Source organism: Octodon degus, unplaced genomic scaffold, assembly GCF_000260255.1.
Source record: "Octodon degus isolate 3935 unplaced genomic scaffold, OctDeg1.0 scaffold00156, whole genome shotgun sequence".
In the NCBI taxonomy this organism is placed as follows: domain Eukaryota; kingdom Metazoa; phylum Chordata; class Mammalia; order Rodentia; family Octodontidae; genus Octodon; species Octodon degus.
The window spans coordinates 3,457,024-3,483,864 of NW_004524732.1; positions in this window are offsets into that span (position 1 = coordinate 3,457,024).

Consider the following 26,841-nt stretch of genomic DNA (forward strand, 5'->3'; position numbering starts at 1 on the left):
CTTCTTTCCTTTTTCCCTTTTTCTTCCCCTTTTCCTTTCTTCTTTCCTTCTTTTTCTTCTTGTTCTTTTCTCTTTTTCTTCCTGTCTCTGTCTCTTTTCCTTTTCTCTTTCTTTCATGATACCCGGGATGTTGCTAAATCGCTTGAGTTTCCCAGGCTGAGCTTACACTTGCAATCATCCTGTCTCAGCCTCCCAGAGTGCTAGGATTACAGGCATCCACCACCATGCCAAGCACTGGTAGACTACTGAAGGTCTTATTTTGGAAATGAGTACAATTGTGCTTTTGAAAAGAGTATGAATAATTTGTGTAAGAGGGAAGACACTAACAGATTGTGTAACGGCCCCAGGTTCCTTCCATCTCAGGGTGCGTGCCTTTCTTCTTCCCGGTGTGGTTGTGCTGTCCTTCCGTATGAAGCAATGGAGCTTCTCATTTCATGCCCTTGAATCTGGGCATCCTAGTGACTTGGGCTTACCCACAATTGCAGGCAGGGGTGAAGTCCTGTGCATCCTGAGGCTGAGCTGCACAAGGCCTTGCTGTTGCTGCCTTTGCATCCTTGCTCTGTTGCCCAGAGAAGCCATCTAAGGAAAGCAGTCTGGCCTCACAGAAGGTGAGGAAGCCTAGAGAATGGAGGCAGCCAGCCATGGCCAGCCCTGGCTGCCCACGGGGGAGTGCGGCGCTGCTAGCTACCTGCAGCGGCAGATGCAGGCCCAGGCCAGTTCATCAGAGGCAACACCACAGCCACCTACAAAAGTCCTGTGTCTGTGAGGAGGTGGCAAATTCAATAGCAAAAGGTAACCAAAGCAAGTTTTTTAACAAGAATTTATGATGGAGTGTGCCTTGAACTTGTTTTTCCACAGTATTAAGAACTTTCAAGAAATAATCTTGGCTTCTGGGAAGGTTGTGTGGAGGATTCTAAAGTCACAGAGATGCTGGTTTAGGAAGAGAACTTTTGCTAAAGTAGCATCTTCCCTAGGTGTGGGTAGGGCAGCGTAGTGGCCCTTATGCTCCGTGTAGACACAGCTGTAGCTGGGAGTCCCCAGCGCTTTTGTTCTGCTTTTTAGTGGAATCTGCTGCATGCTTTGTATATTTGCTTCCTAATCCTCATCTGGGCACAATGCAAAAAAAGTTCAAACAGCTACTATCTATGTGTTTTGTATCTTGAAGAAAAAATTACTTACAATTAAACTTTTAAAATCCTTTATATACTCGGTAAATATGTTTCTCTTACAATTTTTTTTTCTCTCTTAGATTTTTCTCTTACATTTATACTTGAAATAAAATAGGCCATCATTGGGTCTGCCATTTAATTTTTTGTCAGAAAACCCTATAATGCAGAAAGGGTATGGACTATTTATTTATTTGTATTTTTAGGGAAGGGTCTCCAGGGTGTTTAGGGTCTCATTGCTAGAAATGACTTGTAGTGATCTGCCTGTTTATAGCCTCCCAAGTGCTGGGATTACAGGTGTGCACCACCACACCCAGTCTCAATTGCCATCTCCACATGCCCCGGGGGCAGGGCCAGCAAGGCAGACCGGGGTCAAACCTGCCTGCAGGTGCTCTAAGCCACTGAGCTATTTGGTCAGCCCAGGGTTGTCTTTTTTTTAAAAAATTTCATTTAATAGATGAAAGAAACCTAACCATTTAATGTCCATCAGGTGAGGCAAAGGGATCCACTCCTATGCACAGTCTTTGAATCTGGTTCCCTTCCTGCAGTGCTGTGGAGGTGTCTCGGTGACTGGTGAGGTCCCTCGAGATCTAATGAGCAGTGATGTGAGAGAACCCAGTGTTCACATGCCATCACTCATCTGGTCAGAAACTGGATGCCTAAAGAGTGTTAGCTTTAGCAAGTGGCTACTGAGTAGACAGCTTGAGTGGTGGAGGGAGATCCTGTTTCTACTGTCTGGAAAGATAGAGTTTTGACTCCTGTTGGCTCGCGTGTTCTGGGTAACTTAAGGTTCTGACAGGATGATCATCCCCAGGGGCTAGTTTGTTGTGGGTTCCAGGACCTTGTGCTTTCCAGCATCCTATGGGTTCTGGTGTATTGTGTGGCAGAGTGTGTTGTGGGTTCTGGTGTGTTGTGATCAGAATAGTGCTCCAGTACCTGGGAGAGGAGAAGTGTGGTTGATTAAGTAGGTGCAAATCACGAGGGCTGTAGACTCCAAGCAGTCCTGCAGGCAACAGGCAGCTGTGAGAGATTCTGCTTCAGGGTGGGGAGTGGAGGCCGGAGCCGAGCAAACCACATCCCAGCCCTGCAATGCAAAAAGCAGAACGTCCCTGGTCCCCCCTTTGCCTTCTTCTTTTGCCACAGCCTCAAAGACACACTGAACACTTACAGATACAATTTATTTCCCCAAGCTACATGCTTCTAAGGTGAACACAGATCATTCATAAGGCGCTTCATAGAAAGGCAGAAAGGGAATATAAGGTTTCTGCCGTTTAGTGATTGTGCTACCCAAGGAAAATAGTTTATTCTTCCTAAGCTTCATTTACATCATGTGTGCAACGTTACTACTATTTACCACAAAGGGGTGTTGTAAATAAAACACTTCACCAAATGTGTAGCATACAACTGACATGACTGAAGGCAAGATGAAATTGACTTACATGACCCTAACAGCCTTGAGGCACACACCGAGGACTCCACCAGGGGACGGAGAAATGCTGAAATACATGGGACGTGCTCTGCTAGCCGCCCACACATTTATCATGTGGAACTCACAAACCCTCCTGGGCACAGACAGTTCATAAATGAAGTTTCAGAGAAGGTAGGTAACACGAGCAAGGCCACGGCGATGTGCCACTTTAACATTTGCTTGGTATAGAAGGCTATTTTAAGGACCACAGCAAAACAATTTACTTTAGGCAACACACAGCAGTCACACAATTGGAAAATTCTACCTAATTAATATTAATTGCTTCTATTGAATAAAGATAGCATAACAGAGCTACAAGTAATGTGGCAAACAGGAAGAAGATATTTATAATACATGTGCAGGACAAAGGACTACTGGCCAGAATACACATGCGCGCCCACACACACGTGCACATGCACACATGTGCGTGCGCACACGTATCTGTATGTATACATACACTTAAAACTCCCACAGATCCATGAAGAAAGGCCAGCTTTAAACTTTAAGGGGAAATGAGCAAATACACAAATAGAAATGTACACACATGCACACACACACACGCACACACCACTCTTAAGTGTCCTGAGGAACAGTGAACGTGCACTCCGGCTGTGGCAGTGAAGATGCTGCTCCCTGGAACCCCAGTGGCTCTTTCTTCACGGCCCCTAGATCAGCAACAATAAAAAGGTGGATGTAGCTGTGCAGCTGGGATGCGGAGAAGGCCATTATCACTGCCTGGGGGACCGCGTGGGAGTGAGCGAACTAATTTTTTAAAAATTTATTTGATTGATACAGGGTCTTACCATGCAGCTCGGACTTGTTTTCAACCTCCTCAGTGCTGGGATTACAGGCATATGCCACTACCGCTGGACTCTGGCAGGCTCAGCTCGCCCGGGGGTGGAGCTGGTGGGGCATGTGGTGCTGGATATCAAACCGCGGTCCTTGCACCTGGCTAAGCTTGCCTAAGAGGATGCTTTAGTCAGCTGAGCTAACTTGGAAAGCAGTTTGCTACCACTCATACACCACACGGCTACTCTGGTCTGTGATTCTGACTCAAGACATATCCCCTAGATAAGTCTGTTATGCGTAGAAGCAGAGTCAGAGTGCTCATTGCAGCACAAGTGAAGGAAATCAGACATACTAGCTCAGAGGTCACGGGGCCGCTCTTACATGATCAACTGAGTAATAAATAAAGAGCAAAGTAAGACAGAAGAGGAAGCAGAACGATCTTTCTTAAAGGGGAAAGGGCTGAAGAGATAAAGGGAAGAAAGAATGATGGGAGGGGCTGCAGAGGGATGGGCCTGCAGGGGGGATAGGGGATGAAAATAGGAAGTAAGATGTCGTGTATGTGTCCTACTTCCACGTGAAGAATGTAAACATACACTGCAAACATGTACAAATAAAATAAAAGAAGTTGGTTATTGTTAAAAAAGAAAACAGTAGCAGTAACAGGTCTGAACGTCCACCTATCGTAGACAGTCACATTGGGAAACAAGTCACATGACAATATATTCACATCAATAGAAATGAATAAATGATAGCGTCACCATCGACATGATGAACCCTAAAGTTATGACAATGTTGAGCTAAAGGAACAGGTCACAGAAGGCGCATTTTGTATGATTCATTTCCATGAAAGCCCAAACCAGAGGAGATAAGTGTACAGAGATGAACTAACAACAACAATAAAAAGTGGTTTACTTGAAGTTAGTTTAGATGATTTCTTCAGTGCAGAGACAGAGCCAGTATCAGAGAGGACCATATATGGGCCTTTTCAAGTACGTGTGCCCTATTGTATATGTTTTGCTTTATTTGAAAAAAAATATTAAATGCAGCATATAATCACTTCCAGCCACTAAGAAGTCCCAGCATTGATTAACAAAGTGCAGCTCAGAATGCGATGTACAATACCATGTGACTTATGTAAATTAAGGGCATGAACACTCCCAAACCCTACACATTTTCATGTGTATTTTACAAGCACACATGAATATTTAAGGACATAGTTCAAACTCATTAGCAGAAGAAGATGTAGCAAGTGGGAGAGTAGGAATTAGATTGGGGGAAGAGATGGAACAGGCAAGAAAATTACCCTGCATGAATTAATTGTTCTAAAATAATGTAGGATTATTCATTAATTTCTACCTTTTTTTCCCAAAAGGATTGTAAGGGACAGAAAATTGTGTAGAAGGATCACTGAAGATCTGTATTCTACCCCTTTGCACCATTTAATCTTTGAGATTCCATGGGGGCCATCAGAAGGCTTTATGTTGTAAAGGAATCCAAATGATTTTCACCGTGAGCAATTCATTTTCTGAAGGCTAAGCTGGGTCTTAGGACATGGCAGCCCCTGGAATCAGAGAGAGCGAAGCCCAAGATAGAACGTGTATGGGGCATGACGGGGGCATTTCCACGGCTCATTCTGGCCCCACCAGCTCCTCCTGTTTGTCCTCAGCCTGTCAGGACCTGAGGGAGGGAGCAAGCAGGTGCCCTGTTTCCCAGGCTAGCATTACACAATTGATCACACAGAATGGAGTCTCTTGCCAAGCAGGACGAAAGGCAGGCCTCTGGGCCTCCCTGCCTGCACCAGAGCTTATAGCCCACTCTGGGTCCTCTCCTGTACCCCGAAACCTTCATACCACTACTCTGAGGCTTAGAGCAGAGCTAAAATGGAATAGGATGGGCCCAACGGCAGGGTGTCCACCCCAGCCGAAGGCCTGCTATGCCTGAGGTTTGAGTACAAGGATGCCTGAAGGAGCAGGAGTTCCTGGAAAACAAGTGAGCACCAAAAGCAAGGAAAGGAAACAACTTTCAGGATACAAAGTAACTGATGTAGGGCTGGCCAAATAGCTTAGTGGATTAAAGTGCCTGCAAGCAGGCACAGGGGCTGAGGGTTCCATCCCTGGGCCTGCCATGTTGGCAGTGCCAGCCCCACCCTCAGAGCACCCTGAGATGGCAATTGAGACTGGCCATGGTGGCACATGCCTGTAATTCCATCTCTTGGGAAGCTGTAAACAGGCGGATCACTATGAGTCTGATCTAGTAGTGAGATCCTGAACACCCTATAGACACTTCCCTAAAATACAACAACAAAAACAAAACAAAACAAAAAACAAACAAACAAAAAACCCCAAAGTAACAAATGTAAGCCTGCTATGCCTAGGTACTCCAACAGACTGTTGGACAACAGAAGGGGAGGTAGAGAATGCTTAATCCTCTTGAAAGAACAGTTCCCAGACACCAAGTTTTGTCACACAAATGCACACACACACACACACACACACACACACGCACACCCCCCCCCAAATGCAGACAGTGACTCCCACGCTTGTAGTCTACTTTTGAGAAGTTAAGTTATGCATGCATATTGGGCAACTGCCCTGTGTCTGCTGCTGAGTGATGGTGTCAGGCACACTCTCCATGCTCCATTTGCCCTGGCCCCCTTCTGACTTCCAGCTGTGGCAGGCAGCTCAGATCACCACCTCTGGAGACCTTGGGGGGCCTTCAAGACCCTGCCAGCTTCTTCGCCTGATGTCCAACACCCCCTGGTGTGGTCTCCTGCCTGTGTTTCTTACCTTGTGTGGACCTAACTGGTGAAAGCCAAGAGCTATAATTCTTTGCCTGCTGTCTTTCTGTAATACCCTGACCCTGCTCACCCCATATACGGGGAATGCTGGGAAAGTACGAAATTAATCTCCTACCCACAGACTCAGAGGCAGGCTTCAGACCTGACAACGACTGATGGAAGTGGTGTGCACAGCCCCTCAGCCCCTGGGTTCCCTGGAGGTAGCTCTCAGGCCTGTCTCTAAACTGCTGAGTCAGCCTCCTAGGAAGCTGGAGCTGCAGCTACCTAGAGGAATGAGTTATTGTTAACATGCCCCTGATGAGCTTCCTTCCTTCCCAGGCCCAAATTGCTGCTCTTCTAGAGAAATAACTTAGTCACTTTCCCAGCACTGGGCCATGATACCAGACACCCGCAACTTATAGCAGAGGAGGCTTCCTTTGGCTCATGATTCCGGCCTGTGGTACTCTGCAGCAGGATAGGACGGTAAAGGGGCAGAGTGGAGCACATGGTACTCAGCCCAGAGCATGCAGCCAGGAGCCTGGTATGAAAGTATAGCCTTTCAAGCCCTGTCCTCAGAACCTATCTCTAGACAGGCCCCACCTCCTAAGACCAAATCAGCTAGGAATTCATTAGCAGACTAACTCACAGATGAGCACAGCACCCCAGAAACTTTGGGGGGATGCTTTAGATCTAAAGCATAATGGAGGCTTCCTTACATCACCTCTGACATGGCCTTCACTTGAATCCCTGTCTTAGACTCTGCTGCTCCAGGCTATCTTAGTAAACTAAGACAGTGCCCAGGGCACAGCCTTTGCGTAGAGAGTGAGGGAAAGCGATGTCCCGTCAGAGAAGCCTGGGTGGAAATGTCCCAGTCCTCATCCAGCCAGTGGATAACTATGGGAGACAAGCCACGCGTCTCTCAGGAGATCCTGCAGTGGTCACCTTGCCGAGTTCCTTGTACTGATTTTCCCTTCTCTCCTTCTCTCAGCAGATCCCCGCACTTCTGCTTGCAGGGATGGCTCTCACACTGCCAGCATCCAGAGCTCTAATGTAGGCTTTTGTTTTCTTGTAACCCAAACTGAGACACAAAAATGATGTGCAGGTGCCTCAGCATGAGGCTGTGCACCCCAGGTGCCTGCTTGTGGTGCGTCCTCAAAGCCCTACTTTGTAGCATTATGCTTTTTTCCCTGCTCCTTCTCACTTACATAGCCACCTAACATGACTGTCCCTCCTGTGTGAAGGACAAAGCCCTTGGCCCCGGTCCTGGCTGCTGGCAATGAGGCCCTACAAGCTCAGGGACCTGGGCATGGGGTGTGGTGATGCAGGCAGGCTGGGCATGGACTGGCTAGCAGAGGAGGGGCACAGTACAGCATGGGTCTGCAGGGCTGTGGTGTCCCTGTTGCTGGCCTCCCTCTCAGAGAAGGGGCCTACATAGGACATGGGGATGAGTTCAGCCCTCTGCTGGGGATCAGACTCTGCGGTTAGTGAAGAGGAAATGCAGGCCTGCTGGCAGAGCCTCCTGGGATGCTCAAAGGTGGCCAAGGGGGCCCAGATGAGGCTTGCAGGATGCTGGCATCTGTGTGGTCACTGTTAGCAAACAGACCTCTTCCGCGAGCCAGGTCTCCCGTGAGAGAGCACCTTGCACAGTGTGTCCTTAGCCCTCATCCGCCGTTGGTATACAGAGGAGGCAGGCCAACCTGCTGAGGGCCGCACTCTGGCTTCTGCTTCAAAGGCTGCTTGGGAGTTGCAGGCTGCCCAGTCCTGGCTTTCCTCATTCCTCCCCTGGTCCTGCTCAGACAATCTGCGTGCTCAGTGAAGCATGAGCTCCGGGAAGGTTTGCTTTGCCTGAGTGCCTTCGAGGAATCACTGGGGTTTTCCCTGAACATGTGCTCATTGTTAGGGGCTTCCTCCCTTTGACCTTCCTTGACTGTTGGATCTTGTCCACGAGCTGGGAGATATTCCAGAATGGGCGGCTGGGGAGGAGAGGCGGCTGCACCCACAGCAGGGAAGTACCGTGGTGTGGCATCGCAGGGGAAGGGAAGGCCCGCCTGGCCGGGGGAGGGCTTCGACTCCCAGTGGTCAGGCTCCATCCGCAGTATGCAGATAGGTCCCGAAGGCTTCTCCTGTGAAGGCACACGTGCGCATCATTAGGGGTCCATTCTAGAATGTTCCTCCAGCTCCCTTGGATGTTTCAGTCTTTGCCTTCTTCACTCAAGTCTCCAATGTCTCTGGTTCTGATGAGGTCGATTGTTTTTTGATCTGTTTTCTTGCCTTCCAGTGTGGCCCTCACTTCTGTCAGAGTGCTATTTCTAAGTCAGAAATCTGATTATGGCTTCACATGGCAGAGCAAGGCCTTCCTGAGCCCAAACTCAGAAGACTTCGACTGCTCTGCCGTTCTTCAGGCTCTGGTTTGTGTCTGTTTCTCATCTGTCCCTGAATGTATCAGCCACTTCTCTCACCCTTCACTGCCTCTGTGAGTCTAGTTGTGTTGTGCTTCCACCCTGTTTCATTGTTTCTGAAACACAGTTGGAGTACTCATTTATAAGTGAAGGAGGCCGCAAGTGGCTTAGCCTCTGCTTTCTTTCACGCAAGGTAGCCAGCTACTTACTGGAATTATCATCTTTCTTTTGACAAATTCATTTGGCTGTGAAATCCAGCCCCTCAGTGGGCTTCTTCCAAAGACAGAGGAGCTGGCCCTTGCTAAGGGCTTTGTTCCAAATGCTCTTCACCTTGCATTTTCCATGTCTGTTTGTCCTGACCAACAGACTTGAGCTTGAAGTGGAGAACTGAACTTTCTTTATTTCTTTACCTTTGTATCCAGCATAAGGCCTGTCCTGGGGTTGGTATTCAGTGAAGGTTAAATGAATGAGCAAATGACTGTTTTCACTCTCAGGTACCAAGAACTTTCATTAAAAAGCCAGAGGAAGGAAACAGTCAGATGTGTGTGCTTGTTTAGTCTACTCTGCCGATTAATCAGGCACACCCCTGCCCTACTCAACTGTGCTTTGGCAAATGTCAAAAGGTTATGTGCTGTCCTGTGGCCCTTATCTCAGCAGGTGTGATGCACTGGGGAAGGCTCCACACCCCTTATCCAAACAGACTGGGCCTGGCCGGCTCTGGCCCTTGGGAGTGCTTGGAAATCAGATTCAGCATTTGTCCCTGGGAAGTCTGTAGGGGTAAATAATATAACTGGAGTTCATTGAAGGGGACTGATAAGACAGCCCTGTGCATAATCACATCATACTACGAAGATAGCAGGGTAAAGCGATGTGCAGTTAAGTGCCCAGGTGCCTTGAAATGAGGACTTTCTTTGGGTTGTAGCTGAGGTGTTCATATATAAAGAGGTGGCCTGAAGTAGTGAGGAATTTAGAGCGGTAGAGATCAGTTGGAACTCCAGTCAGCTGGGTAAAATTCAACCTTTCTGGGCTTCATTGTGAATTTCTTTGGAAAAACAGATGAGGAGGATGTCCATCTTACAGGTTGGTGGACTGGTTGGGCCAGGTAAGAAAAGTCTTCCAGCTCTGAAATATTCTCAATGCTGTATCTTTTCTAAGTACATTATGAAAGTCAATGCCCATTCCAAACAGCTCAGAGGGGCTAGGTAGAGTGATGCTCTTTAGGGTTGGATCCTTTTCCTTTTCTTTGCCCCTCTGGATCTACTCCCACCTTTTTCATCTGCTCCATGCTTCTGAAGACTGATCCCTACAGTCATAATGGGCTCCTGTGCCTCCTGCTCCCCACTTGCTTGGTTAATGTTGATGGAGAACAACAGCAGATAGTTAGAGGACAGAAGGAGAAGGTCCAATTATTTACTTCTTTGGCTTCCATGCTACTGGAGCGTGGGGTGGCTGACACCTCTTCCAAAGGTCCTATCTTCTTCTAGGTAGTTTGCTTCCCAGATTCCAGGAGTCCCTTGTTCCAGGTACAGTTCCTAACCCTTTGGCACCAGGGATGATCATGGCTCCCTGATGTTGCTAGCTGACCCCTGCCCGAATGTTTCACCATATCACGTTCCTTCCTGCCCGTACTTCTGCCACTGTCTATTCATCAAAGTGTTCACATGTCTCATTTGTGTGCGTTGCCAGCTTTCCAACAGGGATGACTGCTGCAATCCTCAGGTGATGGGCATGGATACAATCAAGGCATGGATAGGTCCAAGTCACATGACCAGGACCTGGCACAATTTGTTGTCAAGTCCGGGTCTCCTGATACCTGAGTCCATGTTAGTTTTAAGACACAATTAAGTTGCAGTTGAGGTTTCCATCAGTCTAAGATATGAATGATAGTCAGAAGCTGAGCTAGCCCATTGACCATAATGCCAATAGTTTAAACACAATCCTATAGTTTCATACTTGTAGATGAAAAAGAGATTGGGGGAAGGGGACACCACTTGTTCTGTTCCTGTCAGGTAGCTGTGCTTAATACAAGACCTTATTTGTCTCAAATATGCTAGTGATTTGTGAAACTTGAGGAATATTTATTGCTGTAAGTGGTCCAGATAATTTCTATGTAATATGAATTTTACTAATAGATAAAGATAAAAGTTATGAAATATCTAATATGTCAGTGGGCTGTATTCTGTCAATAACTAATAATAATAATAACAATAACAATAAGTAGATCCTATGATAATAATGATGATTTTAAATATAACATTTATTAAGTATTACATTAATCTGCATAACAAAATATGATAGACTAAATTGCTTGGACCTAGAAATTTTTTTTCTCATAATATTGAAAGGGGCCGGGGAAATGGCTCAGTGGAATAAGGGCTTCCCTGGCAAGCGCAAGGGCCTGAGTTCAATCCCCGGTTCTGCCAAAAAAAAAAAAAAAATACTGGAGACTAGATTTCTGAGGTCCAGGTGCCAGCTGGGCTGACTTCTGTGCAGCTCTCTTCCTTCCAGTTGGGAATACCCTCATCTCTATCCTGCTGCACTCTCAAAGAGGGACAGGAGGGACAGGGAGCTCATCTGTCTCTTTTCCGAAGGACACTAGTCCTCTGAGTTTGAGGCCCCAGCCTCGTGGCCTCATTTAGCTTTGCTTGCGCCCTTAGAGGCCCTCCCTCCAAGTGCAGCCGCACTAACGTTAGGGCTCCGGCATAGTGGTTTGGAGGGCGGCACTGGCATTCAGCCCGTAGCAAGAACTACCCGTGTACTTGGGTTTCGCCTAAGCAGTTTAGGTGTGTATTTCATTTCATTTCAATCTCATAACAAATATATGAGTCTGAACTTATCACGACTCTAGAAATGAAGAAATGTACTAAAGTTAGCATGCAGAAGATCACATAGCTGAAAATATTAGAGCAGGCGTTTCAACTCACATGGTTTAATTCTAAAAATATTACATCTAATCATTACAACAACTTATATAGCATGCATATCATGACTAATTTAGAGACCTAGGAGAGTTATGGGTCAAAAAATCAAGCTTTTGCTCACAGATTTATATAGCTATTAGGTGGAAATGGCCCAGGCAGGTATTGAACTTAGATTGGTGGCTTGAAAGCCCAACCTTGTGTGTCACCTCATTCGCTTTTGGCTTTTCCAATGGACTCTCAGATTCATTTTCCCATTTTCACTTCAAAGCAATCCTTCATCAGATGATGTCCATTTTACAGATAAGAAAACTCAGTTTCAGAGAGCTAGTAGCTTACTAATAATTGTTAGAAAGATTCCTACTTAAATCCAATTTTTAAAAATGTAATTATTTCCCCTAGTGAAAAGGTATTATATTTAATAGTGAGTCAATCATTTCTAGTTTCATCTGTGTAATTGGTTGTTTCCTAATTACACATTTTTTTTATGTCATGAGCAACAAATCCTTGGGCTATATGGTAAGTGTTTTTGGAATGTATGCTGAAAACTTTTGGTTTTGAACTCAACTCTGACACTGGAGTACAAAAACAACCGCAGATAATATGTAAATGAAAGAAGTGGCACTGTTCTAGTAACATCTTATTTACAAAAAGCTGACTCCGTGGCTTGAGTTTGGTGGCCTGTGCACTATTTGCCAGAAAGGTGTTTGGTCCCAGAGAGAAGGTGTTCTCCAGCAGCTCACACTAAGTCTCGTGGGGAAGAAGCTGAACAAGCTTGGCCTGGTGCACTAATAAAAGTCCCTGGACTTCAGGGGAGGTTCAGAAGAGAGAACAGGCAGTTCTGCAGGTGAGAGGGGGCGGAGAGGCGCACGTTTCACACAGAGAGAGAATGATGAGAAACTAGAACTCAAGGTTGGTGTCTGGGGAGGTGGCAGACCAAGGGGCCAGGTTTTTCCTTTGAACCGTGGAGGGACATTGGCGGATGGATGTCAAGCATGTAGATCCAGATTTACTCGCTGATTTGCTCACTTAGTTGCTTTGTGGTATGAAACACAATTTTTCTAAAATGTTTTTCTCTGAAAAATGCCAGTATCAGTATTTCCTCCCTAGAGTTGTTTTTTCCTTGACTTAAACAAAGCCTTGAATGTGAAGTACTTAGCAAGCTTCTTCATATAGAGTGAGCGCTTACCAACTTGTAGGAATAAAGATTTGTATTTTGGAGAGATTAACCCACCATGATGGATGCCTTAGAAGGATCTAATATCGAAGGCAGGAAAGAAATAATTGCAGCAGCCCATGGGAGGACAGCAAAAAATCCGAATTTAGAGGCAGAGGCAGAGAAGATGGAGAGAAGAAATGTGGTAGAATGACAAGGTTAGCTCCATGTTGCAGTGAGGGATGAAGAGTGGCCAAAATGTATTACATACTAGTGATGTCACTTCACAGGTTGAGAAGACCAGAAAGAAAGTCAGATATGGAGGGAAAGTATCTAATCCTATTTGGACACACTGATCAGGTGAAAATGTCCATTGGTTTGGTAATTGTGCATATTAGATTGGACTTTCATAATCCTCATCGGTGGAAGAATAGTGAATCGCCACCATGAGCCCCTTGATGTGATCAAATCACCAAGAAAGTGTTAATTGCTTCAAAAAAAAATCAAAGGCAAATTAGCCCTGGGAAACCCAGAATTCCAGAGGGGGACAGGGAAGCAATACAAGACCGGGTCTGGCAGACCCAGCAAGCACTCCCATCTCAGAGGCCAATAAAAGATGGTGTTCCCAGGAGATGCGTCCCGAGCAGGAGGTGCAGCACAGAGATCCCTGAGTGAGCAAGCGGTTGATAAATAGATTTAATCAGTAAACTGGGAGAGACCGCTAGATGTCCATGGATTAGACAGACTGGGAATTTGGGAAATGAAGGAAATGATAGGGCGTTTTGGGGAAAACTTGAGAAAGAAAGCAGAATGAACACTAATGCTGGGGTCTTTCCTTTTCTTAATCTGTTAAAGATGACAAATCCGGAAGGCAGTATTAGAGGAGTTAGGTTAGTTTTGATTGAACAGTTGGAAGGGTATACTTTGAATAGGGCAAAGGCATCTGCTGTCTGGTCCAGGACCCCAGCAGGGAAGACTGGATAGAGGTAAAAATGTTAATGTTTTTGGTTTTGTAAGGACCATTTTCATGTGCTTACCTGATAACTTCAACATTCTTTCTCAGAGTCAAGCAGTTTATCTGCTAAGAGATGAGGGAACAGTGACAAAGACGGCATCTTGAGCAGACTAAGATTCTAGATATTTAGAACATTTGCTCTGGCAATGGTCTCAGTGGAACTTGCAGATCATAAATGAATAGCGGCATCCATTCATGCAATTGTATAATTTCTCACAACAATGCTCACTCAGCAAGCAAGAAGAGCTGGTGACAGTTATATTGATATAAGGCTGAGGATTTGTGGGAGGATATAGTGGAAGGACAAGAAACTGGGAGGGTGGGGACACTGACAACAAAATGACTAAAGTGATGGATAATTCAGCTCCAAGGGACACAGAAGGAAGCAAAGGCAGGAAGAGACTGATGGTGCAAAATAAATAAATAGAGGATCAAAGGACTAGAGGGTCTTGATAAGATAAAATAATTATGTGTGGTAGATGTAAGAAAAGAAAGCTAGGCTGATAGGAAGTTTGAGTCAGAGGTTTGTATTTTAAAATTTTTAATGTCAAGGGTAGGACTTTTCCTGTTAATGATAAGCCCCAAGATGTAGGGATAAATGTACTATTAAATTGGAGATGCAGAAGATAGCCGAGGGAGTTTGAAGTGATGATAATAATACACAGTTTTTATCTGTGTGTTATATTACAGATTACAAAGCATTTTCAAAACCACTATCTCACTTGACCTCAACCTACAATGTGCACAGTACAGGAATTACCTCAGTTATTATTTTAATTTACACATGTAACAATGGAATATGACGACAGTAAGTATCTCAATGAACTAGGGAAGTGATGGCGGTTACAACAGGAATAAAATCACGAGCGTCGGGCCCAAAGGTGAAACAAATCCAATTATTTCTACTAATTCAGACAGTTAAGTAGCAAGTATTTTACAGGGATTGGTTTAGCAAAACACCAAAGCCCAAGCAGAAAAACAAATCCTCCTGAAAAATGGTGGTCTCGGGGTCATGGAGCAAAACATTCTTTACCTGCTCAGTCACACCTGGTAATTTCACAGTGAATAGGTCTTCGTGTTCCCGGTGTTCCCGGACTCTCTGGTCTGCAGCAAAGCTCCCAGAAGTCCTGCTTTTCATTACTACTCTGGACTCGAGCCTCCAGATCTTCTCACTCCTGGCCTGGGTGAGGATGGATGGAAGTCAGATCCAGCAGCTGTGGGTAGATGAGGGTCCAGGAAGCAGACGTGGTCAGAAGTAATTCATCCAAGTGGCACAGCAGAGACAGGATCTGGGGGAGATGGCGGCCTCCCAAACAGGGTAAGGGGAAAGAGGGCCTTCCACATGCAGCTCAGATTTCTGCTTACCTCCCATGCTGCTTGCTGGATGATGCTAGTCCCAACCTAGGTGTCAGATTGCAGCTCAACTCCTGGTTTTGTGCTGGTTCCTAAACCAGATCCCTCATCTTGCCCTATAAAGCTTATTAACTCCTTCTCTTCTCTCCATTTTCTAGCTCTCTTTATTAGGAAATGGTATTTAGTCAAACCATTGTGATGTTTGGAAGGACTGAACTGGATTTTACTGTACTTCTGGTGCTATTTTGCTCTATGAGCTTGTTTGTTCCATGTTCTGTCTCTGTCTCGAACTCATTTTCTCACTTATATAATTAATTTTGAACTACCTATAATTGGCAAATAAGTTTGTTTATGAACAATGATCAGGACCAGGAGTGTTATTTTCTTAGGTCTCTGTTGAAAAGAATTCTTGGGTAGGTTCAGGTTCAGGAGAACTAGCACTCCCCCTTCTTGTAGATCAAGAGTTCTTGAAATGTACTTTGTATTTTTATTCCCTAGAGAATTAGTGGAAGCACAGAGGTTCTGATCTAGTAGCTCTAGGTCACGTGGCTGGAGAATGTGTATTTACATCAAGTCCCCAGGTAAGCCTGAGTTCAATCCCCAGTTCCGTCAAAAAATAAAATAAAATTAAAAAAAAAAATCATTGCCCAGGTGAGGCAGATGGTGTTGGCCCTGAGACCATACTAAGAGCCATTGCTCTGTCCTCAGTACTACTTACTTGGAATGACGCCAGCCCTACCACTAGTCAGTTGACACACATAGACAAAAGGCCCCAAACTTCTTTAAGGACAGTTAGAGTTTCTTTAAATAGAACATGTTGGATGTTTGTTCTTATATATTTTTTTTCTTTGATAAAGCATAGTTAAGTAGGGCCAGCAAGATAGCTCAGTCTTAGGCAAGTTTAGGCAAGCACAGGGATCACAGTTTTATCTCTGGCACCACAGGCTGCACCAGCCCTCCCCCAGGGTAGGCTGAGCTGGCCACAAAAAAACAAAAACAAAAACAACAGTCAACTGATCAGCACAGAATTCTGTGTTTTTATAGTCTGTTTTTAACTAATATCGTGAGCTAGAAGGGATGTGGGTTTTGGAATCAGGAGCAAAGTTCAATACTGGATCTACAATTTATTAACTTGGGCCAGTTTGGGATTCCTTGGATTCACTTTTTACTACACTTACTAAATTTACTACATCTTCCTCTTTATTCTATACCTAATTTACAGTAGGTAATCAAAAATACTCTGGATTAATATGTACTAATTTGCAAGAAGCTAATCTACAGATTTGCTAAAGGTATACTTTTCACTTTTTGTCTTTTTGCTGTGTAGGAATTAACTGATATATCTTCAATGAGCTTTTGTAAATGCCATCTTTAATAAGGACACAGGAGTACTGAACTCCTTACCATCATTCAGCTGTGATGAAAACACACAGCTTCCTTTATTTTCCATAGTGACTCTAAACTTGCCCCAAAGTTTCATCCTTCTGTTAGTCATGAGGTGCAGGAGACACCTCCCTACAGGGTGGGAGTTACTTGTGTAGCAGCTTTGTTGGTGATTTGGTCCCTTTCTCACGAATACTCAGTCATTGGACTCCTTCTCCCCTTCTCGGCTCTCAGGCAGCACTCTGTAAAAGAAATGTCCCGTGATTCCATGGAAGTTTGGGAAACGCCAGCCTCATGTCCCTTGAAGTGTGGTGGTTTGGCTGATCCTGTCTTTGGAATGCTGGTCATGATTCTTCTGGCTCTGTGGAAAGGCCACTTCAGGAATGCTTTATCTTGGCCGTGGTCCTCTGTTTGCTGGATCCAGGGGCACTATGGCCAATCTGCGCTTGTCTTAGGATCGTAGAGCTCTGCTATCCCTCTTAGAACCAACATGTCTGTTCGTTCATGTTAAGAGCCATTTCTGGATTCCAGCTAGAGGCATAAGCAGGGCACTTACTAATGCCTAAGGTCAGTAATTCAATGTGGTTTATTAGGAAGAATACAGTTTTGCATCTTTTATTACCTCGGACCACCAGTGGAGCTTTGAAGTTGTTTCAGTTGTTTGTTTTGTTTTGTTTTATTTTATTTTATTTACTTTTTTTGCAGTACCAGGGATTTAACTCAGGACCTTGCACTTGCCAGGCAAACACTTAGTCTACTGAGCTGTCTTCCTGGCCCTCAGTTGTTTATTTTTTATTTTTGTTGCTGAGACAAAATACCTGACACCCAAAATTAAGGAAAGAAGGCTTTATTTAACTCACAGTTAGTGGAGGTTTTAATCTATACTTAGCTGGCTCCATGGCAGAGTAGCACATGGTATAGAGCAGCCATTCATGGCTGTGGAAAAGAGCAAGAACAAAGGTAGTGGCAGCAGCTCGGGCAGCTAGCTAGCCTCTCTCCCCTCCTTACACTGTAATGCAAATTGCCTGCCCCAGGGTGAGTGCAGCATCCACACACACAATAATCAAGTACAAACTCCAGAAGCCTCCCTATGACTGGACACTGGGCTTCAGGAGGACAACTAGACACAAACCATAACAGAAGTCATCACTGCACTCCCTGAACACCTACTTCTTCATCTATCCCAAGAAGATTATATGGCAGTATTGAAGGACTGACCCATTAAAAGAGATATCATTTGTAAAAATTCTTAGTAAGAAGTCAACCTTCCTCCCAGTCTTTGGCAAATATGTTTTGAAAAGTTCTTATATGTGCTGTGTGTGGGGAAAGGACAAAGGACACCAACTATCCGTACTAAGCTTATTAATGGGTAGGAGTGTTTGCTTGGCAAATGGAGAGTGAAAGAGAAGTGTTGGGGTTGTGGGATTTCCAGCCCTCACTCTGCAGACCAATTCCCCTATGCTCTGAGGCCCTGAGGCCTTATAGGCAAAGAAAATAATGCTAGGATCTGCATCACAAGTATATACATGTGTTTGTGAGGGTTAAATGAAAAGTACGTGCACTTTAACTTGACTTTTTTTTTTCTTTGTGGCCATTTTAGTCTACCCTGGGGGTGGGGCTGTGTGGCATGTGGTGCCCGGGACCAAACCATGTCCCTGCACTTGCCTAAACTCGCACTAACTTGACTTTCAAAAGATGAATGTTTAGTCCTTTGTCTGAGGGACAACTGGCCAAATTATTTTCTCCACTCGCTGGGTGTCTTTTCATTCTGGTGGTGACTTCTTTTGCTGTGCAAAAGCTTTTCATAGGATGAGATCCTAGTTGTTGAATTTTTGCATTATTTCCCATGATTGGAGTTTCATTCATGAAATCTTTGTGTACACCCATGTCTTCAAGAGTTCTGCCTAGTCTCTCTTCCTGTAGATTTAGTGCTTCTGTTTTAATAGTTAGATCTTTGATCCATTTCAATTTCAGCTTGGTGCATGGTGATAGACTTGGCTCTAACTTAAGTCTTTGGCATGTGGAAAGCTAGAGAGGGTATCTTTCTTCCAGTGAAGGTGTTTGGAACCTTGCCAAATATAAGGTGGCTGAGAGTGCTTGGAGTTGTTTTTTACATCTGCTAGTCTTTTCCTTTGATACTTAGGTCTAGTTTTTGCCAGTACCATGCTGTTTTATCATAGTGGCTTTGCAGTATCATTTCAAGTGCAGGATTGTGTGCTTCCTGCCTTGCCTTTGTGGCTGATAATTGTTTGTACTACCTAGTACAGGTCTCTTCAGTTTCTATATGAATTTTAGGAATGTTTTCTGTAGTTCTATGAGGTATGTTGGTGGTATTTTTGTTTGGGATTGCATTAAATCTGTATAACAGTTGTGGGAGTGTGGCTATTTTCATTATGTGGAACATAAAAAGAGTTGAAAAAAATCAGTCTCCACAAATTTAGAGACCCAATCCAAAAATGGGCATCTGAGACAAATACACATTTCTCAGTTGAAGAGATGCAAAAAGAAAATAAATATGAGAAAATGTCCAGTATCATCGGTCATTCAAGAGATGTAAATTAAAATGACACTGAGAGTCCATCTCATCCCATAAAGAATGGGAATCATCCAAAAAAAAAAAAAAAAATCATGGCTAGCCAAATAGCTCAACAGATTAAAGAAGATGCAGGTGTTGCGGGTTTGCTGTGCCAGCCCTGCCCCCGGGGTGTGCTGAGATGGCAGTTGAGACTGGGAGTGGTGGTGTGCGCCTATAGTCTCAGCTTTTGGGAGGCTGTAAACATGCAGATCATTATGAGTTTGATCTAGTAGTGAGACCCTGAATACCCTATAGACCCTTCCCTAAAAAACAAAAACAAAAGCAAAAACAAACAAACAAACAAACAAAAAACCAAATGCTGTTTGGGTTGTGTGGAGGAAGGAATGTTTCTCCATTGTTAGTGGAGTATAGACTGGCACAAATACTGTGGAAATTGGGGGACTTGTCAAAAAGCTAGGACTAGACACTCCTTTTGACTAGACTAGTCCGCTTCTCAGTATGTTCCCAGAAGAATTAAAAACACCATTGCCACACTGATATACAATCACCCTTATACACAGCGGCACAGTTGGCAATAGCTAAATCTTGGAAACAACACAAATGCCCATAAACAGATAAAAAAGATGTGATTTTTGAAAATGCAATGAAATACTACTCATCCATAAAGAAGGATACATCTGAGACATTTCTAGGTAAATCTTTGTACCTTGAGACCATACTCTTAAGTAACATAAATTGAACACATATCTGTAAATATTGCACTGTGTCCCTGGTGTGAGAAACTGAAAGTGTAAATGAAGCCCAAACTGTAGGGTAGACAGAGTGGAATAGGAAGACATTATTCAAAAGGAAAGGGAAACTAGGGAAGGGAACGGGGAAAGGAAAAGCAGAGAAAAAATGATAAAAGAAGGATTAAAATGGAAATAAAGTTTTATAAATAAGGAGAGGAAGATGGGCTGAAGGGGGGAGATGTTATTGGGGAAAAAAAGAGGAATGCAAATGTATCATACATACACAGACTCTTTAAGAGGCATGTGATAATTATATATATTTAAGTTGTACCAGTAAACTTATTTAAAAAGATGAACATTTAAAACTTCTTTGTTCTAACAAGAAGGACAGTGCTCTGTATAGAAGTGAAGGCCTACCGGGGGCATCTGGAGTTGCGTGGAGCTCTCTAGAGTCTCTTAAAGAAGGAACTTAATATGAAGAGTAGGGACTACAGAGCCATCGATGTGGCTATATAACAGATGCCTCATTTCATGCAGAGCCTAAAAAAAATCCTCCCCATATGCTACGGATGCCGTATTTTTAATTGCCAGGAAACTCTATCCTGTTTTATGGGAATCCCATAATTAATATGTAATGGCAGCGTATTTGCCGAACAGCCACGGCTTTTAACCTTTGAATACACATAGGGTATTGTCGCAGGGTGACCAGGAATGAGTGAAGGAGCACATCTGAACTCTCAGAGACGCGGGTTTTCCAAGATAGGGGAAGTAGCTACTCAAGAATGAGCTCCATCACTGGATGGTTATGCGTTGTGGTCATGGAACTGTAGATGTCTCCAGCCGTGAAGGCCCACAGGGGTGTGCAAGTCCAATTCCTTCTTGCACAGATGACAAAAGCTCCCCAACTTGTAAGGAGAGCTCGCCACGCACACCCGTGGAACTGTGCTATCACTTTGTTCTCAGCACTGTGCTGAGTGGCAGGACTTGCTGATACCCACTTCTCCATGTGAGAATTTTAGGCTCAAGAGAGAAAGCTGCTTGATCAGAATGATCAAGAGTCTCTGGTCCTTCCAGAGACTCCAGGATCCAGGGACACAGGAAAATGTTTGGTGAATTACGACGATGGTAAAAGCACTTTTGAAGTTATCAACAGTGGGGAACCTGGTATTTTTGACACCTAAGACACATCATTTAATCTTCTTTGTCCAAAAATGACAAAATTATTTTCACTAATGCAGGTACTGGAGAAATAAATGGCACCTAATGAGAACATTGAGCTCAACTACACAAACAGAAGTTTTCTGAATTGCCTCACTTATAGAATGCAGTGCTTATTAAAGGATAAATAAGAAAAGACTAATTTTAGCCTTGCAAATTCATCAGGAAAATATTAACAATAATGACAATAACTATTAGATCAAAGAAAGTGTTTTTTTTTTTTTTTCTTAATTTTTGGAGGAGAGTTTTATCATTCATACTGACCAGAATTGTTAGTACACTTGGACCACAGAATGCAAGTGAATTTAAGTCATTGATTCCTGTGTTTTGGCTATCTATGGTCAGGGTTCCTGCTGAGTGCACCCAGGACTGCTCACTCCTAGGTCCCCCACTCGTTCCCCACAGTTTCTGAGGAGCTTCCTCTTTCACTATCGTGCTGTTTCTCCATGCACCCTCTTGCTGAGGAATTATTATGCCTACATTAGATAAGTAACCCAGGTTCAGAAAACTTTAAATCATTCTTCTAAACTGAAAATTACTGAAGGTGATGAATCAGTACAGTAGTACAGAGTTCCCGAAGCCTAAACCCGGCTGCACCCCGGGAGGCGAGCAGCTTGTGAGCCAGCAGCTTCACCATCCACTCCCTATCCATGGCATCCCCGCCTTGAGCTCCATCTCCCATCAGGTCGGTGGGCCATGAGGTTCTCACCGGAACCCGAGCCTTGCTGTGTACTATGCATGCAAGGGATCTAGGTTATGAGCAACTATGAGAATCTAATCCAGAAACCAACCCCCATCCAATTCATGGAAAATCTGAGCTCCACAAAACCACTGATCCTCATTCTACAAAGGTTGGGGGCTGCAGTCTCAGTAAATATTAATTAGTATGCTAAGTAAAGTCATCTTTTGACCACGTGCCAGATGCGGGGTTAGCCGAGGGGTTTAAGTACACTGGCTCAATTTAATCGTAAACACAACATGACAAGCATATTACTCCAGTATTGCTGATGAGGAATCCAAGTTCAAATAATGCAGAGTTCAGGTCATTTGTCTGTGTCACAGGGCAATGTCTGGATGGAACAGAACTACTGGAGTGGGCTGTAGTTTGCCACTCTGCCCTCGCCACCCTGAACCACTCTGAATGCCATTTCGATGCGTACCTATCAACAAACCGTGTACTTCTTGCATGAGCCCATTCAGCAGCCACAACTGGATACAGTGCTTCAAGAGGAAATCTCTCCAAGGAAACCTCCTGGTTAGCTGGCGGTTGCTTTGCTTTGTTCTCTCTCCAGTTTTACTCTTACTTACTCAGGAATGTGGAAGCTCACAAAGACTGAGAACAAGGAGTACGGCTCATGATATCATTCCTCTTCAGAAAAGAAAAAATTAAATAATTGATCAGCACTAATTACAGATCTATAGGAATGGTGCTAAGACCCTCAGAGAAGGAAGGTATCGGAAAACAAGATTACTGTTTGAAAACACCTTCCATTTACCCAGGAACCCAGCTTTCCTTTGGAGTTCATGATAAACTAAGTGGGAGAACAGAAAAAGGGAGGGTTCACAATACTGAAATGTCAGGTTGTCACTTAACCTGTCAAAACATTGGAAATAAATCAACTTACAGCCTAGGAATCTGCCTTTTCTGTTTTCAGACTTTGGCTCCAGGAATTGCGGCAGTGGAGGAGCAAACTACTGACTGTGGGTGGTTTCAAGTTGTGTCCTCCAGGGTCTGTTGCAGACAGAGGAGCAAGGCGTCCCATGGCTGAAATTCCCCTAATTTTCTCGTGTCTGCTGTACTAGAATCAGAGAGAGAGAGAGAGAGAGAGAGAGCGAGAGAGAGAGAGAGAGAGAGAGAGAGAGAGAGAGGATGGAGGAAGAGGTCTTGTTTCAACTTTCCTTGGATTACACCTGGCTGGAACCATGAGTTACCACTTTTTTCATTTATGATCGTGATAACAAGGGAATCCCTGGAGAACGAACATACCTACTTTCTCAGCAGCCAACATCAACAGAAATGCCAGCAGAACCATAGAAACACACTGGCCCGTGTCCGTATTCTGATTCTGCTACCTACCTGTCTGCCATTTTAGTTTCCTATGATATGAAGAGTATTTGTAATATTTCTAATTTGTTACGTCAGAAGTATAATAGCAGTAAACCTTACTGATGTCAGAAATATTAATTGTGAAATTGACAGTTGTAATATACATTGAATATCTTCTTTCTGGAATGCTTATAACTGCATGTGCTTTAGAGTACAGATATAGTCTGTGACACTGTATTGTCAAATATCCCCACCAGTGTCTAGGGAACATCCCGTAATAAAGTAGTATTTTCACAAAGCAAAATGTCTTAGCTGTTGTTCTCAGAGGGATCTATAAAGACAAAGACTGCTTCCTGTAAATTTGGGGTGATTTTTGCCATCAAATGAGTTTTCCACAGACCTGCAAGCAAACCGACAACAAAACAAAACATTCTCTTTGGAAGTTTTCTGAAGCATCACAAGTTTCACAGTTATAGCGAAGGATTACAGATCAGAGATAACAAATTAACAACAAAAACACCAGCCCCAGCCCAGCAGGTGACCATTCTGAGCCTTCCTTCTGTACCGGTAGTGATCAGCAACACTCACAGCAGACTCATTTCTCCCAGACCTAGGGACCCTGTGCAGTCCCCTGTCCACTACAGCCACTATGCCAGGCCAATGGGTTTCCAGTCTTGCCTCAGGTGAGCCATGTCCTGCATGTAGCAGCACCCACTCTGTCAAATGTCTCCCCACATAGGTTCCCCCATCTGTTAACAGTTAATCACACTACAAACCCTCCCCACTGCCCCATACCAACATTGCCTCAGAGCTGGGAAAAGCCTGTGTTCCCACACCTATTCTCTGCAGTGCTGAGCCCTTCGGAATCTCTCCCTACTGTCTACAGTATCGCCATCTATTCCTAGCCTGTTCTCCCCTGCTCGGGGAGAACTTCCCCTCCCCAAGACCTGGCTCTCCCCACTGGATTTTCTTTCCCAGGCATTCCTCTTAAGGAGGGCCTCTTTGTTCTCTCCAATGAACCTCAGGACTGAGTTGAGTGCATTTCTTGGGTTTGTTTAACAAAACTGTTGTTTAACCGAACATTGTTGTGTTGTTTAACCAAAACGAAAGCCAACAGTAAGAACAGCAAATGGTATTTGTTGCTTGAGTCAGGTTTCCTCTATAAGCAAGGGCCTATAAAGCCCTGATAAAAAGGTCTTTTGTCCCAGCTCTTTTGCCTCTACTTCTCTGGTGACACCCCACCCTCTGCTTTGTCAAGTCCCCTGACATGTCTACCTGCTGGCCCCAGTTGGGGCTGGGCACTGCCTGCTCTCAGCCTCAGGCTCACATCACCCTCTGCTGGGAACAGAAGAGCACCCAGGGGAGCTGTATGTTGTCCTAGCACCTACAAATGTCTCCTTGGCCCTCACTAGCCCTACGCTGACCTAAGTCCTTCACTCTTCACTGCTCACTGGGGTCTGGGGATGTATGCTGATTGATTTAAGTTAATTGGGGCCCAAACCAGAATACATTAAAGGGAATACGTTATTCCCCTAAAGGAATTTATTTCCCATTTATTCCTTTATGCTATTCCTTTTAAGAAACATGTTGTACCCTGACTATGGTAAAGGACAACATTTCTCAAGGGGAAATTAGAGATTATTGTTATGATTTAGGTATAAATCATGCCCACCAAGAGTCTCATGCTCAGAGATAAGTATTTCAGACAGTGTTGTATTATTGTAGCAGAAAATGCTTCCTAGCCACTTTGTTAGGCGCCCAGGTAACAGCTCTGGTTATACTTCCTGTTACTTTTGTTTCTTAAAAACAGCTGGTCACTATGATACATAATGTAAGAACTAATCCCCTACTGGCAGGCCATTCTGCCTCTGGGATGCCTGCTGGGGTATCTCGTGTAGGCCCTAGACTACCAGAGATCAGGGCCTGACATTTTGAGGAACAGTTGATTCCTAGTCGGTGTCCAAATCCTAGATGTTTCAGTGTTTCTGTTTGCTGTGACATTATGGTTTCTATCCTGGTGTTCCCCAAACCTCCTATGCTCATAGATGAAGCATTGGGGAGTGATTGGGTGGAGGCTGTGTAACCCTGGCTTGTGGGGGTGGGATCCTGCGTTCTCCACTGATTGGCTTAGCATGGTTCTGGTTGTGGCTGATGGATTTACTGAGGAGGGGTGGGTGGCCCCGACCAGCAGACTTGGGTAATAGCCCGGACGAAATTAAAAGGGAAAGAAGGAAGTCTCCCTGCTTCCTGCCTGCCCTGCTGAAGCCTGTTCCTCCTCTGCCCTTCTGCCCAGCCTGAGAGCCAGCTGACTGGGCCCTGCAACCTCTACAGACTGTGAGCTGAAATAAACCTTCCCCCGCAACTTGTGAATGTTAAGTATTTTGTTCCAATGATGAGAAAGTAACTAAGATACAGAGTGCTTGGATCCCTCGAGCTCTGGCTTCATCAACTGATGACATGATTTGACGGCATTTCTGGGAGGAAATAGAAATTTATAACATATAGCTAGCTCAGGGGAGTAGATCATGGGAACAGGCCCTCGATGATCATTACTGCTGGCTCTTCCCAACGGTCACTGAGTCGCGGCCACCATGCAGTGTATAGCTCTGCTCCACCCAGTGTGGTCTCCCTGATGCTCTGCCTCACCACAGGCTTGGAAGCAACGGATCCAAGGGGCTGAGGACCGAACCCCCCGAGATTATGACCTCAAATCAGCCTGCCCCTGTGAGTTGCTTATGTCGATACTTTGTCACAGCAGAGAGAAACTGACTCTATCTTCTATCTCCTACCAAAGGATCCTCATTCTACTTTTGTTTTGTATTTCATTCTTGTTACATTTTTTCATCTGTCTGCCACATCCCCAGGATCAATCCAGAACAGAGCTCTCAAAACTGACCATTTTCCCCGTGAATTTCCTTGAAACCAGACACCACTCACCCTCTCTGTGCTACCATCATAGATCAGTCTGTCTCATGAACACTTGGCCCTCCTTCAGCCTCCTCACCATACTGCCACCAGTGTTCTCAGTCATGTAGATATATGCTGGCCACCTCCACATGTGATGGCTCCCTAGTGAAATCCTATTGCTGCTATGATAAAGGCAAAAATCCCCACAGTGCTTATAAGCCCTGCTCAGGGGAGTGGATCTAGTCTAGAATCTCCCCATGCCTATGCCTGAGTTCACATGGCACCTGTTTCCCCCAGTCGCATGCCCTTCCTTTTCACTGCATTAATTTCCTCTCCATGTGCTGTCTAGGTTTATTTTTTGGACAGCTCTCTATACATCCTTGGTCTTAAGGTATGTCTGCTGTGGACACTCCAAAGCAGTTGGGTTTTTTCCCACAGTCTTAAATAAGTATTTGATTGTTAACATGGTCATTTGATTGATCTGTTTGTCCACTAGTCTTTATGCTCCATGAAACCAAATCAGCATCTTTCTCCTACGGGCTTCCTTTCTTATTATTTCATTTCTAGTAGTCCACAGGCAGTTTCACATCTGTTGAGTGCATGAGTGAATGCAAGTGATAAACCCCTAGGAGTATTTAATGTAACCCTTAACAAATAGTAAGTACACCAAAGAGGTGGGTTCTATGCCCATGCTGTGATTTGTTGTCTCTAGCATTAGAAAAAAAGTTCATATTACATTCCTTACTTGCACCCTACAATTCAGTGGGATTTATCACTAAACAACTGGTGATACACAACTCTGCATTTGCCAGTCGCAGATCAGCTTTGCATGGTAGGTGCTTTGAGATAAATAAGTTACTAACCAGGAAAATCAGTTTCCTTCCTACGTAGAATCAAGGAGAATAAGAATGAAATGACATACTGCAGGTTTAGATAGACATTAAAGTCTTAATTCACTGTCAGGAATATTTTGTGTTTT